Source organism: Micromys minutus, assembly GCF_963924665.1.
Source record: "Micromys minutus genome assembly, chromosome: 4".
NCBI classification, from domain to species: Eukaryota; Metazoa; Chordata; class Mammalia; order Rodentia; family Muridae; genus Micromys; species Micromys minutus.
The window spans coordinates 30,069,591-30,084,833 of record NC_137973.1 but is presented as its reverse complement, the minus strand read 5'-3'; the positions used below and the strand labels follow the sequence as shown (position 1 = coordinate 30,084,833).

General features: G+C 44.3%; 1 protein-coding gene across 7 annotated transcripts in view; it reads right to left on the bottom strand.

The window, feature by feature from the left end:
* Positions 1–7,366, bottom strand: part of PI4KB (phosphatidylinositol 4-kinase beta) — a 32,096-nt gene extending 24,730 nt beyond the window's left edge. For 4 of the 7 annotated variants that reach the window (XM_080916436.1, XM_080916441.1, XM_080916440.1 and 1 more), the window contains exon 1: positions 7,018–7,366. The gene's annotated coding sequence lies outside the window, so the exon portion shown is untranslated. Of the gene's footprint in view, positions 1–4,674; positions 4,770–5,098; positions 5,385–7,017 lie in introns of those variants that run through there. The other 3 variants (XM_080916437.1, XM_080916438.1, XM_080916439.1) reach the window with 3 other exon arrangements.
* Positions 7,367–15,243: the final 7,877 nt, after the last annotated feature.

The following is a 15,243-nucleotide window of genomic DNA, read 5'->3' as shown; positions in this document are numbered from 1 at the left end:
AGCCATGAGTAAACTCAGAGTCCTCATCCCAAACAAGCAAAGAACATCTAATACACACTTCAGAAGACAGAGAGGCTTTTATAGAACTAGAGAGTAAGTCATTTCTAAGTGTTAGTGACACTATCCTTTACTCTAGTGAGGCTATGCCATTTATATTTTGGGTGGGTAGAAAAAAGGTGTTCGGTATATGGTTTTCCAGTCACTCTGAGAAACTTTTGTTTCCAGCTGGCCTTGAACTCACTACTCAGCAGAGGATAATCTTAAACTTCTGAGCTTCTTTCTGCTTTCCCAAGCCCTAGGGTTAGAGGCACACATATGCCTATTTATGCAGTGACAGGGACTGAGTCCAGGGCTTCATGTGTGTTGGGCATACACTCTACCAACTAAGCTGTACTTCTGGCTGCAGATGCCCTGCTTCCTACCGCCTTTCTTTCATGGCGTTTACTTGTCCAGTATCACACAGTCCAGTCACCTGCCACCCCAGCAGTCAGGACCAAGGTCCACAGCTGTGCAGAAACAAGCTCCACTATTCTCAGATACCAACAAAAAGGAATACTTTAGCTCATCTTTCTCCCAACTGTCAAGCAGGAAATGTACCTCTGCACTTCCTAATGAAGTGTGGGCTTCTTATCAGAGGTAAGAAGGCGGTGCTCCTTCACTACACTCTCTCCCAGAGTTGGGCAGTGCCTCTGAGTAGCAGAACCAGCAAGGCTGCCTATGTGCACCTGCCTGTAACCAGCTTTAATCACTCATTGCCACACCTCTGTAGGGCACCCTCACAGTCACTTTACTTCAACTGGGACTTCTACCTTCTAGGTCTTCTAGCCTCAACAAATCCTGTTCAACTAACTTTCTCCGTATCTATTTTTTAGCTCATCCTTTTCATTTTTCCTATTCCAGAGATTTCTAAATTACAAAGCTCCTAAAAGTCTGCTTTTTAAAACCTTAAAGGGGGTCTGTTATCAGGTGCAGAACTGTAATTCCTTAGAGTCAGAGGCAGGAGGATCAAGAGCACAAGGTCATTCTCAGTTACAAGTTCAAGGCCCAGATTACATGAATCATCTAAAAACAAACAAAGCAAACATTTTAAAGGGATCCTGAGAGTATAAGCTTAGAAGTGGAATGCTTGCCTAACATGTGCAAAGCCCCGTGTTTGATCCTCAGCACCATTAAAACAAACTAACCATCCCCAAAATTTCCAACTGAAATGAAGTTCTGTTATCCTCACACACGAGTCCTTAGATGTCACCAGGAAATTCATTTTCCTGTTCCAATTAATTGAAATTGTGTTTACTATTGACTCTAGGAAGGCAGGTAAAGATACCATCATCTTTTAGCCCATAGGCAAAAAAAGACAGTTTCCCAGGGCTCAGCAAAAAAACCCATATCACAGTATCAGAGTACTTCCACAGTGCACAGACTCTCTCACCTGTCCGAGACACCAGATGATATCAACATGTGCAGAAAAAGCTGGGCATAGGGCAGGTGAGGTAGGCTCAGTGGGTAGGAGCACTTGCTTTGTGTGCAAGCTTGGTGGCCCAAGTGCCATCCTTTGAGCATAAGGCAGGAGAGAATCAATCAAGTCAGGAAAGTCATCCTCTCACCTTTACATGCATGGGGTAGCATGTGTATTACTGTGTGCTCATGCACATGGACACACAAATGATGAATGAAATTCCAGAAAAGGCAGGGTATGGTTGCATATGCCTGTAATCTCAGCACTTGAGTAGTAGAGGCAGGAAAAACTATTCCAAAACAAAACCAAAACCAAAATACAAACAAATCAACAACAAAACCCTCAGAAAAGTAGGGCAGATAAGCCCAATTTCTCTTTTATACAAGCATTTCTACTACTAGCTACCACTTGGTTCTTGGGGACTCGGAGACTGCATGTCACAGAGGATTATAGGAAGGATAGGATCAGATCATACTGGCAATTGAGATAACAGAATAGGGACTGAGAAGATCTCTGCAAGCTCAAGGATCTGAGTCTGATCCCTAGAACTCAAGACACAAGAAGCCCAGAATGAAGCTTGGTAGCAAACATTTGTGATCCCCAGTGCTGGGGAATGGACAGACGGATCCCCGGGACTCATCAGCCCGCAGACTATCCCATTTAGCCAGCTGCAAGGAAAGGAATGCCTGTCTTTCTTTTTCTAAGTTGTTGGTCAGCATCTGATAAACAACATCTGAACTTGTCTTCTCGCTTCCACGTGCATGTGCACACACACACACAAACACACATATGAGCAGAGACACATACACACAAGTAACAGAACTAAAGAGATACTCCAAAATGTAAGTCAAATATGGTGTTCAACATGCAATAAAAATCAACCTTGAAACACCATTTTGAAGAAAATAAAAGGATTAAGATGCATAAACAAAAAAAGGGAGAAGAAACACAGCCTTGCATTTATCACTCTTCTTCCTGCAAGCTGTAGCATCCACAGCTGAGGCATTACATCACACCGTAGTCTAAACTCGCCTTCAGATAGACGACAAGAAGGAAGAGGCCTCCTGTCTGAGCCTAGCAGCCTGAGGTGGGGGATGGAGAAAGATCAGAGCTTAAACTGTTGGCAACTAGGACCCACAGAACAGAATGAGTTAGGCATGAGAAGTAATCTTAAATGAACTTCATGGGATTTAGAGTCACCATGGAAACAAACCTCTGTGTGCATGTCTGTGAGGAATTTTCTAGATTTGGTTAACTGAGGTGAGAAGATCCAAAATATAGGTGGCACCATCCCATGGGCTATGACCCCAGAGTTAATCAAAAGAGGACAGTAAGGTGAGCACAAGCAGTGATGCCTCTCTGTCCTTACTGCAATGCAACCAGCTGCCGCACACTCTAAGCACTACGTTTTACCCACTGTGACGGACTGTAACCTCAGACCGTGAGCCAAGTAAACTCTCCGTACGGTGTTATGTGATAGCAATGAGAAAAAGAACTAATACAGTAGAGCAAGTCTAAGTATCAGGCTAGATCCAGGTTACAGCAGTACAGAACAACTTCTAAAAAGGCATAGAATGTGGTCACTGTGTTTTATGGGCCTGAGCAGTTATGTCTACAGAGGTATTTACAGGGAATACTACCTCTTAACCAAGCTCTCTGCTTCAGAGCACCTTAAAAATTCTGTCTGCACAGAATTTAATGAAAATGGTCTTCTTGAGAAGATTTACTGGACCAGTCTCTCAGGAAAGATGGTACCAAGACCCAATTAATGCCCTTACCCAATCACCATTACTGCCTCTTCAGTGTTTTTCCTTGCATAATAAATATGAACTGCTTCACACCAATCCTGGTGGCCTGACACACTCCCAAATTTTCACAGAATGGCTTTTAAGGATCATCTGATCTACTGCTTTTCTTCCAAACAGGCAGGTCAGCTCCATTTCCCTTCCTTTTAAGGATCCTTTGAGATGGATCACAAGAAGTGGAAAAAAGATAAAGGAGCCAATATCTTACTGTATGAGGGGGTAGTAAAGGAAAGCCAGCAAATGTTCACGGGAAAGAGGGCCAAACGTGTAGTGTATCAAACCAAGGGTCTATCTAGTGCAGCAGTAGATGATTTACCAAACATGAGCACCACTCTGGGTTCAATCTCCAGCAAATCCTACTCCAAATTAATAGAAAAGAAAGGCTCAGACACATTAGCTAAAGCTATATAAGTGTTAGGTTGGAAAACAAAATAATGTCATAATTACCTAAACAACTATGAATCCTCCACAATCAACCCTCTTATCCAACAAAGGGTCAAGAAATAGTCACAAGCATTTAAGTGAAGCTATGGTAACAAGCTTTAGACAGAAGTCTGAACTGAGATCATTAAAGAGGTGAACCCTGATCTAAGGAGTGTGAACACAGGGAGAGGGACTGTCGGTTTGATCATAGATCCCTATGTCACTATTGAATGTCACCAAGTGTGCACAGTCCTTTGGCAGTAGTTTTTAAAAACAGGCCATTCTTGCTCCTCTTTCCTCTGCCATTGTGTGCACTACGCCTGACACAACTTCTCGCCAGGTCATCTCACAAGACTTTCAGAATCAAGCGATTCCTGGACAAGAAACAAAAGCAAAATCATCCTATTCCTCAATAAATTCGATTGAAAACTGGTAACAAAATCAGGCACAACTCTAAGAGAAGACACTGGAGGAGAACGAAGCTGGTCTGTAAGGATTCACACAGCTGCAAGACCTTGAGGGCTTATGCTGAATTGTGGTCATCGGTCAGTCCTACCAGATAGATTTCAACATTTTTAACCTGGAGACTTGCTCATGTCTCAATTACGGTGTTTGTCCAGTAATAAAATTATGAACCTTTCAAAAAGAAATAGGCCATTCTTCAAAAAGACTTTATTATCCTATGCTGCTTGTTCTGCTGTTAAGAGGTTCCTTACTGGGGCTGGAGAGATGGTTCAACAATTACGTCCACTGCCTGCTCTTCCAGAGGACCTAGGTTCAATTCTCAGAACCCACACAGTGGCTCACAACCATTTTTAACCCCAGTTCCAGAGGAACCGACACCCTTTTCTGGACTCTGTAAGCAACAGGCACATATGTGGTGCAGAGCAGGCAAAACAGCCATGCTCATGAAATAGATATTTTTCTTAGAAAACTGTCCATGCCTTAAGGTATAGCACAAAGCTTCAAGGACCCTTCTTTCCCTCTCACCGTAATAGTAAAGGAAGAATGACTTCTTCATTCTTCCCTGTAGAAACTCTGGACTGAGCGGTTTAGCAAGCTCAAGCCCCATCAGGAACCAAGTATGCTTGTTCAAGGTCTCAGTGGATGGCCGCATCAGGGTAGAGGGCATTTTCAACAACAGCATCGGGGGAAGGGCAGTGGTCTCACGGTAGTTAGGTCAATATTGATCAAGCTGAGAACTCTGTGTGAAGCCATGCAGCAGGTATAAGCAGATTCCAACCAGACAGCCCAAGCCTGCTCCAAGAGCCCATGATGAGAGTGACAAATGGTAAAGACGGCAACCTGTATTGCTCACCTTTCTCTGAACTAGTCTTTGAGTCACAAATGTGCTTAGACTAGGCCTTCTCTTGTCCCATTTCAATTATTGAAAGGATCCTTACAAACCTCTTACCTAAAACTAAAGCAGCTCAGTTTGCTATGTTAGTGTTCAGCAAACACAGTGTGGACCCAGATGAGAAGATGGCATAACTATTCTCAAACCTGAACAGGCCTAGAGTTGGAAGATGAATGAAGTGCCTTCTTCATTATCTCAGGCCAAGAGAGATGTGGAAGACAATGCAGCACGTAGACAGCTGCTAAGTCCCAACACAGTCCAAGGTTCTTCCAAAGGCTCTTCTACAAACACACTTTCTGACCACAGAATCTGGAGTCAAGGATCAGGTACAGACGGTCAACAGCTTAATGTAGTGGAAGAAAGAAAGCAGAGTTGAGAAGCAGCCTGCCAAGCAAGGGCTTGTGTTTCAAACTGACTTTATACCCACGGTCAGAGACCAGAGGGATCAAAATAAAAAAGGGGAATTCTCAACATGGCAAAGCCACTAGCAGTAAATACCCCTTGTCTGAGAGCCTGCAGTGTTTTAGGAATTAAAAAAGTATAATTCTTCCCGAAACAGTCCTCCTCCTGCTATTAGCCCTTTACAGCACTGGTATTTGCAGAATGGGCCATTTTCTCAAAAGACTATTCTAGAGTTCAAGTGAGGAAGTTACAAGCTGAACCAAGGGGCCCTGACTCTGAATCTACAGCTCTTTACACTGTCCTATGGCTCCTTTTCCCAATCACCCCCAATCCGCATGCACACACACACACACACACACACACACACACACAAAACTTCACCTTAGGTCCAAATGTTTATGAAACTAACCAACACTAGTCCACTAAACTTCAGTCAGGAAAGTAATGGTTCCCCTTAGGTCTAGACAGGAATGGGAGAAACTATTTTGTGACCTAACAAAACCCCAAAATAAATATGTCTAAAACAAAATTCCTCACAACTTAATTTAGCTTCCATGAAGGCCTCTGCATCTCTCTCCTAGTGGTTGTTCTTAAACACCCAACAAAACACAATTTAATTGACAGAGGCACATCTGTTCAGAAAAGCCCGAGACAGCTGAGGTCACCCCTTCTCTCACATTTTCTTCTTAGTTCAAGGTTTAGCTGATCCGAAGTCATGTGTGGAGATAAAAGGCATGATAGAGAACACTTAAAACACAGGGAAAACAGAGCGGAGGGAGACAAACATCAGCAAAATTCTGGAGAGAGGTGTCAAAAGTTGGAAATCACTATCTGTAAGGGTGTTCACGCCAGATCTTTCTTTTACAGGAAGCCCTCCAGAGGACTGGAGATTGAGAAAGGGGAAAGGGAAGCCAAAGACAGCTTCAGGTATCATCAGGCACCCCAGAGAGGGGCTGAGGACTAAGGTTAAAGTATCTGAGTATGCTGACAGTAGTCTGAGATCGTTTTAGGAGAAGAGAACAGGCAATTCTTGGAAGCCAGGAGCGGAGGGAGTGGGTTATGGTGAGGTAATGGAATCGGAAGCAGAAGAGAGGGATACGATCTTTAGCTGTGAGAAATGAGAACTCTGTGCTGAGATTGCACAGACTCAGAAGAGTGGGGCAAAATAGGAAAAGGGAATAAAGGCGGAGTCCATGGAAAAGTCTTGTGAGCAGAAACACAAACGACGAGGAAAGGCAAACGTGGATAGATATCGTAAAGGGGGTCTAATGTGGCAAAGGTTCACGACTTAGAAAAATAGTTAAGGGACAGGGGCAACAGAGGTAAGAAGTGTGTGTGGGGCTGGTGGGGAGGTGGAATCCACGGGGCAGAGGGAGGGGCTAAACTGAAGAGGAAGCCAAAAAGCAGAGAAGACAACCCCTGGCCCGAGAGGGAAGGGCGAAGGACCTCAGGGTGCAGCTGCCACCAGGGGGGCAGTTTTGTAGTCGAACCCAGGTCGCGGTAGGCTGGGCGGGACAGAGTGGCAGAAGGACCCCCCACAGGCAAAGGCGACTCATGGGGGAGGAGCCGCTTACCTCCGGGGGACCCTCGCGGAGGGGGTGCAGGCGGTCGGGGTCGGACTGCCGACACCGCCGCCTCAGCAGCAGCGGCCGCTCCCGGGTTCCATTGGCCGCCTGCGCTTCCCTGACAGCGGCCGCGGCGGCTGCACCAGGCCCCGGCTGCGGGGCTGCCCGCGGCGCCGCCTGAAGGGGCCTTCACGCTACCTCAAGTTGGACCGGACCCCACTAGCAGGACCCAAAATCCTTGGCGGGTTTCGATGAAAGAGTCCCCTGGGCCCGAGCCTTTCTTCCCGGGGCCTGCTTTCCTGCCTCCCGGACAGTCAGGACACTACCGATGCCATAGTAATCTGAGTCCGGTGAGCTGCCCGAGTCACGCCTGTTCAGAAAGGAAAAGGGGGCGGGGAAGAGCTTTTGGAAGCTAGGGAAGGAGCGGGGGTGGGGGCAGGGAGGAGGAGCTTACGGAGCAAGGAGGGCCCAGTGTTTGAGGGCGGACCTAAGAGGCAGGCTCTACTAAGGAAGCCGAGAGGGAAGTAGCATGGGCAGGATCAGTGGAGGGATGTGCATGTACTGCTATTTTATGTACTTCCAAAAGTATATCAACATGCAAATTATATGTAAACTATTCATTTGCATAAAACCACGGAGTTACCGTAATTGCCACCAGTGGCTTTTCTCCCTTTCTTACCCTACAGGATTCCCTTCGTAAATAAGCCGATGGGATCTATGTGGGAGGGCCAGAAAACAGATGAGAAAGAGAAGGGACGAAGAAAGGAGAACAATCGCCTTTATTTTCCTCTACCTGCTCATCTTTAAGAATGATGCCATGAGTATGCCCCTGTAGCTTCAGGAATGGTCCAGTCCAACAGCCTGAATTTTTCACTGTTCGCAGCTCCACTCTGGGACAAGGTTCTGCTTCCGAGGTCACCCCAGCTTGTCGCCAAGACCTTAACAGAGGCTGGACAAGCCAAGTTAGGTGAGTGAAATACAAAAGCTCGGAGGACCTATTCCTTTTCCAAACGAAACAAAGTCACTTGAAACTAAACATAAAAAGGCCTCGTAGACCCCCACAATCGCTGTCCCAACGCTTTTCCTGAGACTTTTCTTAATATCTTAGGCCCCTAGGCAGGGTAGGTTCTTAATATTCTACTGAAAGCTGGTTGAGCTTAGCTCTTGGATAACATCTTCATTACATTTATAGGCTGATTTGAGATCTTTGTTTCCTTTTTCTTCTCTCCCTTTCTTCTCTACCTTCCTTCCCATCCTCCTTTTCCCTTTTTAGAGACAGTCTGTTTTTCCCAGGATGCTTGTGATATTCCTTGACTTAAGCCACTGGCCTGTGGAGTGGGTAGGAATATATATCCATATGCCCCCAAGCTGGACTAAACCTCACCTTCTGTATAATAATATTGATAATATTATTGTAGTACTATATTAACGGCAATATCTGATGTAATACTTTCTAAGGTTTGGGGGATTGGGGAAGATCAAGAAAGTGTGGGTTATAGCACTACATGTCTGAAGATCAAGGGCTGAAAAGATGGCTCAGTGGTTTAGTACTGTTGCTCTTGCAGAGGACCCTAGTTCAATTCTCAGCATCCACATAGTCACCACTTCCAGGGGTTCCAGTGCCACCTTCTGACCACTGTGGGTACCAGATACATACATACACGGAGGCAGAACATTGACACAGGTGAGATTAAGGTTTTCATTTATTTATCTATTTGGAGCTGTAGCTTGAAGTGCCTGCATAGAATCTGCAGCAGGCACAAAGGAGAGCAAATGGAGAACACAGAAGACCTGGCTGCAGAGCCAGGGGTGGAAGGGTGGAAGGCTTTGTGTGAATACTGCAAGGCAGAGCTTAGTATCCAGTGGGATAAAAAGGAAAGAGGTAAAAAAAAAAAAAGAAAAGTCAATGTATGCTGAATAATACAGATGGGAGTCTTTTCAGATCAGAGGACAGGACAGACAGATAAACCAGGCTAAGGAGAGGGGTTGGGGGTGGCCACAGTAATGGAAGATAAACAAAGAAGAGCAACAGGGTGCCAAAGACAGTTTAACTCTGTCACTGTGGGTCTGGGCTGGGTGACCATTCCACTTGACAGGACCTATATAGTTCTTGGCTAGCTTCCAACCAGCTGTATCAAGAGGTGGTGACCTTGTGGGAGCCTAGAGTTTAAAATGTTACATATTCCTCCAAGACCTAGGATCCCATGGGGCCCCAAAAGTAGACTTTGTTGCTTGGGAGGCAGGGTCTCTCTACATTGCCCTGGCTGTCCTGAAACTCAGTATGTGGACCAGGCTGGCCTCAAACTCAGACATCTGCCTGCCTCTGCCTCCCAAGTGCTGGGATTAAAGGTGTGAGCCACCATAGCCCAGCCAATGGTAATTCAAGTGAAGCCATTCCCTCATTTACATACCTACGTAGAATTAAGTCATGAGTAAGTAGAAAGTCTACTTCAAGCTTTCTGTTTAGCTCTCCAGGCTCAGGTGTACATGTCTTTACATTTATGGCCTTGTCTTCCTGCTTTTATATGGAGAGTTTGGATGTTTTGTCTACTCATGACTACATACATTGCAGCTTTGTTTCGACCTGTATTTTGACATTGTCATTTGTTTTTGCAGTGTTGGGGACAGAGTCTAGAGCATGCTGAGCAAGTGCTATACCACTGAATCCTATCCAGGCCCTGCTCCCTTTTTTTTGATCTAGGTACTCAAACTGCAACCCTCCTTAGCCTCCCAAGTAGCTAGGATTAGAGGCTAATTTTTATGTAGATGAGCTCCTAGGAAGTGCTCCTCAACCTTCCTAAAGCTGCGACCCTGTAATACACAGTTCTTCCGGTTGTGGTGACTCCAACCATAAAATTATTTCATTGTTGCTTTATATTTTGCTACTGTAATGAATCATAATTTAAGTATTTTTTGGAGACAGGGGTTTGCCAAAAGGGTGGAGATCTCCAGGTTGAGAACTGCTGTCCTACTGGAAGGAAAAGGATTTACCTTTGCATTCTGAGTATCCAAAGTTTTTACCTCAGGAAAACGTTCATGTGTTGATACAGCAATCAGATTGAGTTCAGAGCAGATATGAGAATTTAGTAGAGCATAAGAGAGATTTATGAAATTGTAAAACAATGTGAATTATCTCACTGATGTTTTATTTGGGAAAGTGTATTTTTCAAAAATGGATAAATTTAAAATATTTTAAATCCATAGGTTTAACTATTTTTTACATCCCTATTTGCCTTGGTCCTATTTTGTTTTGTTTGGAAAAAACAAAAACCAAAAAGCCCCCAGCATTTTAGCTGGGTATGGTGGCCTCCCAGCAGAGGAAGGCAGATCTTTGTGAGTTCAAGACCAGCCTGGTCTACATTGGTAGTTCCAGGATAGGCAGTTCCATAAAGAGACCCTGTCCCAAACAAAACAGGATCTCACTCTGTAACTTGGCCTGGCCTCCAATCTGAGCTGTTCTACCTTAGCTTCCTGGGTGCTGGAGTCACAGGAAGACTGTTTAGCTTCTCCTTGGTGTCCTTAAGTGTCAGATCATAAAACCAGTAAAAGCATACATTATAGTCCAATCTAATTTCCAAATTTCCATATAACACAACCATGACAAGTATATTCAACACTGAAGCATATTTGTACTATTCTCTAAATTCCTCACCACTGAACCTCTTTGTGTGTGTGTGTGTGTGTGTGTGTGTGTGTGTGCACTAGTGCATGTGTTTGCTGATGTGTGCACAGGTGCTTGTGGAGACTAGAGGACAAGTTTGGTGTTGTTCCCTCAGGTGCCACCCACTTTGGGTTTTGTTATTGTTGGTTTTTCTGTTTCTTTGTTTTGTTTCTGTTTTGAGACAACATCTCTCACTGACCCCGAACTCACTAAATAGGCTATGTTGGATGGCTAGCAAGCCCCAGGGAGCCTCTTGTCTTTGCTTCCTCAGTGTTGGGGTTGTAAGCAATAGCACCGCAGCTGGCTTTTTCACTGTGGATTTTAGAACTGGAGAGATGGTTTAGTGGTTAAGAGTGCTCTTGTTACGGACCCAGGTTCAATTCCCAGTATCCACACAGTAGCACACAACTGCCTATGACTCTAGTGGCAGGGGATCTCATGTCCTCTTCTGGCCTCTTCAGGCACTGTGTACACATGACATATATAAATACATGCAGGCAAAACATTCAGACACATTTAAAATATCTTTTTAAAACAGCCACTTTATATCATGGAAACATAGGCGCATATCTAATCTGAAATAAAAGTTTCGTGAACCTAACTTTTAGTGCAACACTCTCATAGTTTTGGGCTGATTTTGTTTCCTTTTTAGAAACAATGTTTTACATTCTGCTAAACTGATTTCACAATGCAGTAATGGGTTGCAATATAAGCTTTGAAAAAATTAGACTGAATAAATGTTCAAAATCATATGGTGGACCTGGAGAGATGGCTCAGCAGTTTCGAGTGTAGGCTGCTCTTCCAAAGGGCCTGGGTTCGATTCCCCAGCACCCACATAGCAGCTCACAAGTCTCTATAACTCCAGTTCCAGGCAGTTCAAGCCTTCTGGCCCCTGCAGGCAACAGGCATGCACACTGTGCACAGCCATACAGGTAGGCACAACAGCCATATAAAAATAATCATAAAACCATATGGTAAAGAGAAACGGCTCATTGGCAAAATGCTTACTGTTCTTGTAGAGGACCAGTGTTTGGTTCCTAGCACTGACTTCAGGTATCAGATGGCTCAAAACCACCTGTAACTTCAGCTCCAAGGGAAATCTGATACCCTTTTCTTGCATTCATGGGCCCGTGGACACACACACACACATGCACCATGCACATGCACACAAAAGATGAAAAATCAAGTCACATGGCAAGTAATAAAACTAAGATTGGCATTCATCATCTTTCAGTAAACAAGCATCCCATCTTTGCTCAGTGAACACTGTGTGCGTGTGTTTGAGACAGGATCTTGCTAGGCTGGCCTAACTGACTATGTAGACCATGCTGGCCTCAATTTGTGTAAACCTGCCTGCTTCTTCCTCCCAAGAGCTAGGATTAAAGACTTTATCACCATTTGTGGTACATTATCTATCTATCTATCTATCTATCTATCTATATCTATCTATCTATCTATCTATCATTTTGAGACAGGATCTATGTAAGTCTTGGAACTCACTTGGTAGTATTGGTATTTTTTTGAGGAGCTTCTATATTGATTTACATAGTGGGTAGCTTTCACTTTACTTTTTGTGGTATTAGGGCATAAACCTAAGGCTTATGCATGCCACACAAATGCTCTACCATAAGCTGCATTCCCAGTCCTATCCTTCACTCTTAAGAAATATTGCTGCTCAGCCCTAAATGGAATGTTTCTATTGGATCTCTTCCTTCAGGGCTCAGGGCTCTGAAGAAGACAGGGCAGAAAGATTTTAAGAGCCAGAGGTGGTAAATCACTTTTAGGAACCAGTGTTTTCCAGAGCAGATACACAAATAAACTCAAGAGAGATGGTGACAGTGTGCATGAGACCTGCTAAAGCCAGAGGTAATCCCAGCATTGAGGTGAGGAGGTGGGCACAAAGGCTCCCTCTTAACCAAGAAGCTCTTCCCAAATGATAGCCACTGGGAGAGGAAGAATGCGTCTTTTCACTGGAGTGATGTATATCCAACTACACTCCTGGGCAGGCTCCATTCTCAGGAGTAGTCAGCCAAGACAAATTGGACTCCATGTGTATTTTAAGAGAGAAAGAACATGAAGTTGCATGGGGAGTAAGGTGAGGGGATGTGTGAGTGGAGTTGAAGAGGGCATACAATATGATAATATATCGTATGAAATTCTCAAAGAATAATAAAAACATTATTTAAAAAAAAAAGATGAAAGAAATACCATACGGTCAGTAAGATGGTCCAGTGGGCAGAAACACTTGACACCAAGCCTGGTGGTGTGAGTTTGATTCTTGGGACCCACATTGTGGAAGGAGAGAACTCATGTCTCCAGGTTGTCCTCTGACCTGTTCTCAAGCCCTGTGGTTTGCAGGTATATACATTAAAAAAAAAAAAATACAATTTTAAAAAATACTGTGGTTGAATGTAGTGGTGCACACCTTTAGTCTCCACACTCAAGAGGCAGAGGCAGGCAGATCTCTGTGAATTTGAGGCCAGCAGCCTGGTCTGCATAAAGAGTCCCATGTTAGACAGAGTTATAATATTTTTCTTTTTTTTTTTAAAGATTGCATTTATATGAGTACACTGTAGACACACCAGAAGAGGGCATCGGATCCCATTCCAGATGGTTGAGCCACAATGTGGTTGCTGGGAATTGAACTCAGGACCTCTGGAAGAGCAGTCAGTGCTCTTGACCACTGAGCCATCTCTCCAGCCCTAGACTCTGTCTTTAAAAAAAAAAAAAACTGCTTTTTTATGTATTTAAGCGCTTAGCTTTATCTCACAGAAGGGATCAGCAGTTTCCTTCCAGGTGAAGCAGGGCTACAGAACCGATGTGAGAAACACCTGAGCTCAGCCAAATGCTCACAGACGAAGCACTGAGTTCAGTTCCTAGGACATCAGAGTGGCACCAGGAACCCCAGTGCTGGGGAGGTGGAGACAGGTGGATCCTGAGGCTTGCTCTCCAGCCCATCTAACTGAATTGGTGAGCTCCAGGTTCACAGAAAGATCTCGTCTCAAAACTGGTAAGTTACCCTTAAGCAAGTAAATAATTTCCCACCTGCGAAGAAACCCTAGCTAAACTCAGTGGTCATACCAAGAAAGATGAGGAGCAGGAGGAGACTGAGAAAGGTCCCACAGAGGATGAAGAAGAAGCAGAATGAGTGTGTGATAATGACTAAAATTAATTATATCAGTGTGTGGAATTACCAACAAATAAAAAAATAAGATGCAGAGGAATTAGGAACACATCGTATATGACTTGCATACACACACAAACCAAGTACTGAGACAAGGGCTGGGGATATATTTAGCTGAGTGGAAGAGTATGTGCCTTGCCTAGCCTGCACACGCCCTGGATTCTATCCTCATTACACATACACAAAGGCCACTTAAGACACATACATGGCATCAATGCAATTAACACATTACATACATCCTAATACAATTTAGTATGGATTTGCCTTGATTTCTACATAAAGTTAATAATTAGCCACAAAAATTAGAATCATTTATTTGAGGCCATAGACTAGACATGCTGGCTTGGTCTTGGTTTAATGGAAAGAAAGTTAAACTGAGAAAAGCTCACCCCCCTGGCCCCAAGGAAGTACTGGAGTAGGAATTGGGAGTCTAGAATTGTAAAGAAGAGTAACAGAGGAGCTAGTTGGGACTCTCCCTAAATATTAGTTTTTTATGTAATAAAACTGAAGACTGCTTAGACATTCAAGGGTACTATTTCTTTTTGTCTTGTTTGCTGTTCATGGTATATTCTTGTTGACATGTAGGTGTATGTGCAGGTGTTGGGTGTCTTTCTTGCTTTCCGTCTTATTTCTTGTGAAGGCAGTCTAATTGGACTCCGGGTGCTCTTCAGTCAGCTAGGCTGACTAGCCCATGAGCTTCAGGGATCCTGTAGTCTCTGCACTACTTCCCCAGCAGGTATGAGATTGGAGGTATGCTCCTGTCTCAGGGTGTTTATTCCTGCACAAACATCATGGCCAAGAAGCAAGTTGGGGAGGAAAGGGTTTATTCAGCTTACACTTCCACATTGCTGTTCATCACCAAAGGAACTCAAAGGACTGGAACTCAAGCAGGTCAGGAAGCAGGAGCTGATGCAGAGGCCATGGAGGGATGTTGCTTACCTATTTGCTTCCTCTGGCTTGCTCAGCTTATTTTCTTTAAAAACCCAGGTCTACCAGCCCAGGGATGGCACCACCCACAATGGGCTGGGCCCTCCCCCCTTGATCACTAGTTGAGAAAATGCCTTACAGCTGGATCTCATGGAGGCATTTCCTCAACTGAGGCTCCTTTCTCTGTGACAACTGGAGCTTGTGTCGAGGTGACACAAAACCAGTCAGTACAGCTACACTGCCTTGTAGTTGGATGCTGGGGATCTAGACTCAGACTTTCATGATTGTACAGTGGACAATTTGTTGACAGCCAACTCTCTGGCCCCAATTTACATTTGAAAATAGGATAAAGCTATTTTAAACACATGCAAATCAAGCTAGTAAGGTGGTTCAGTGGGCAAAGGCACTTGCCACTAAGTCGACAGCTTTAGTTTATGTTCCTCTCAGGGCCTCACCATGCAGT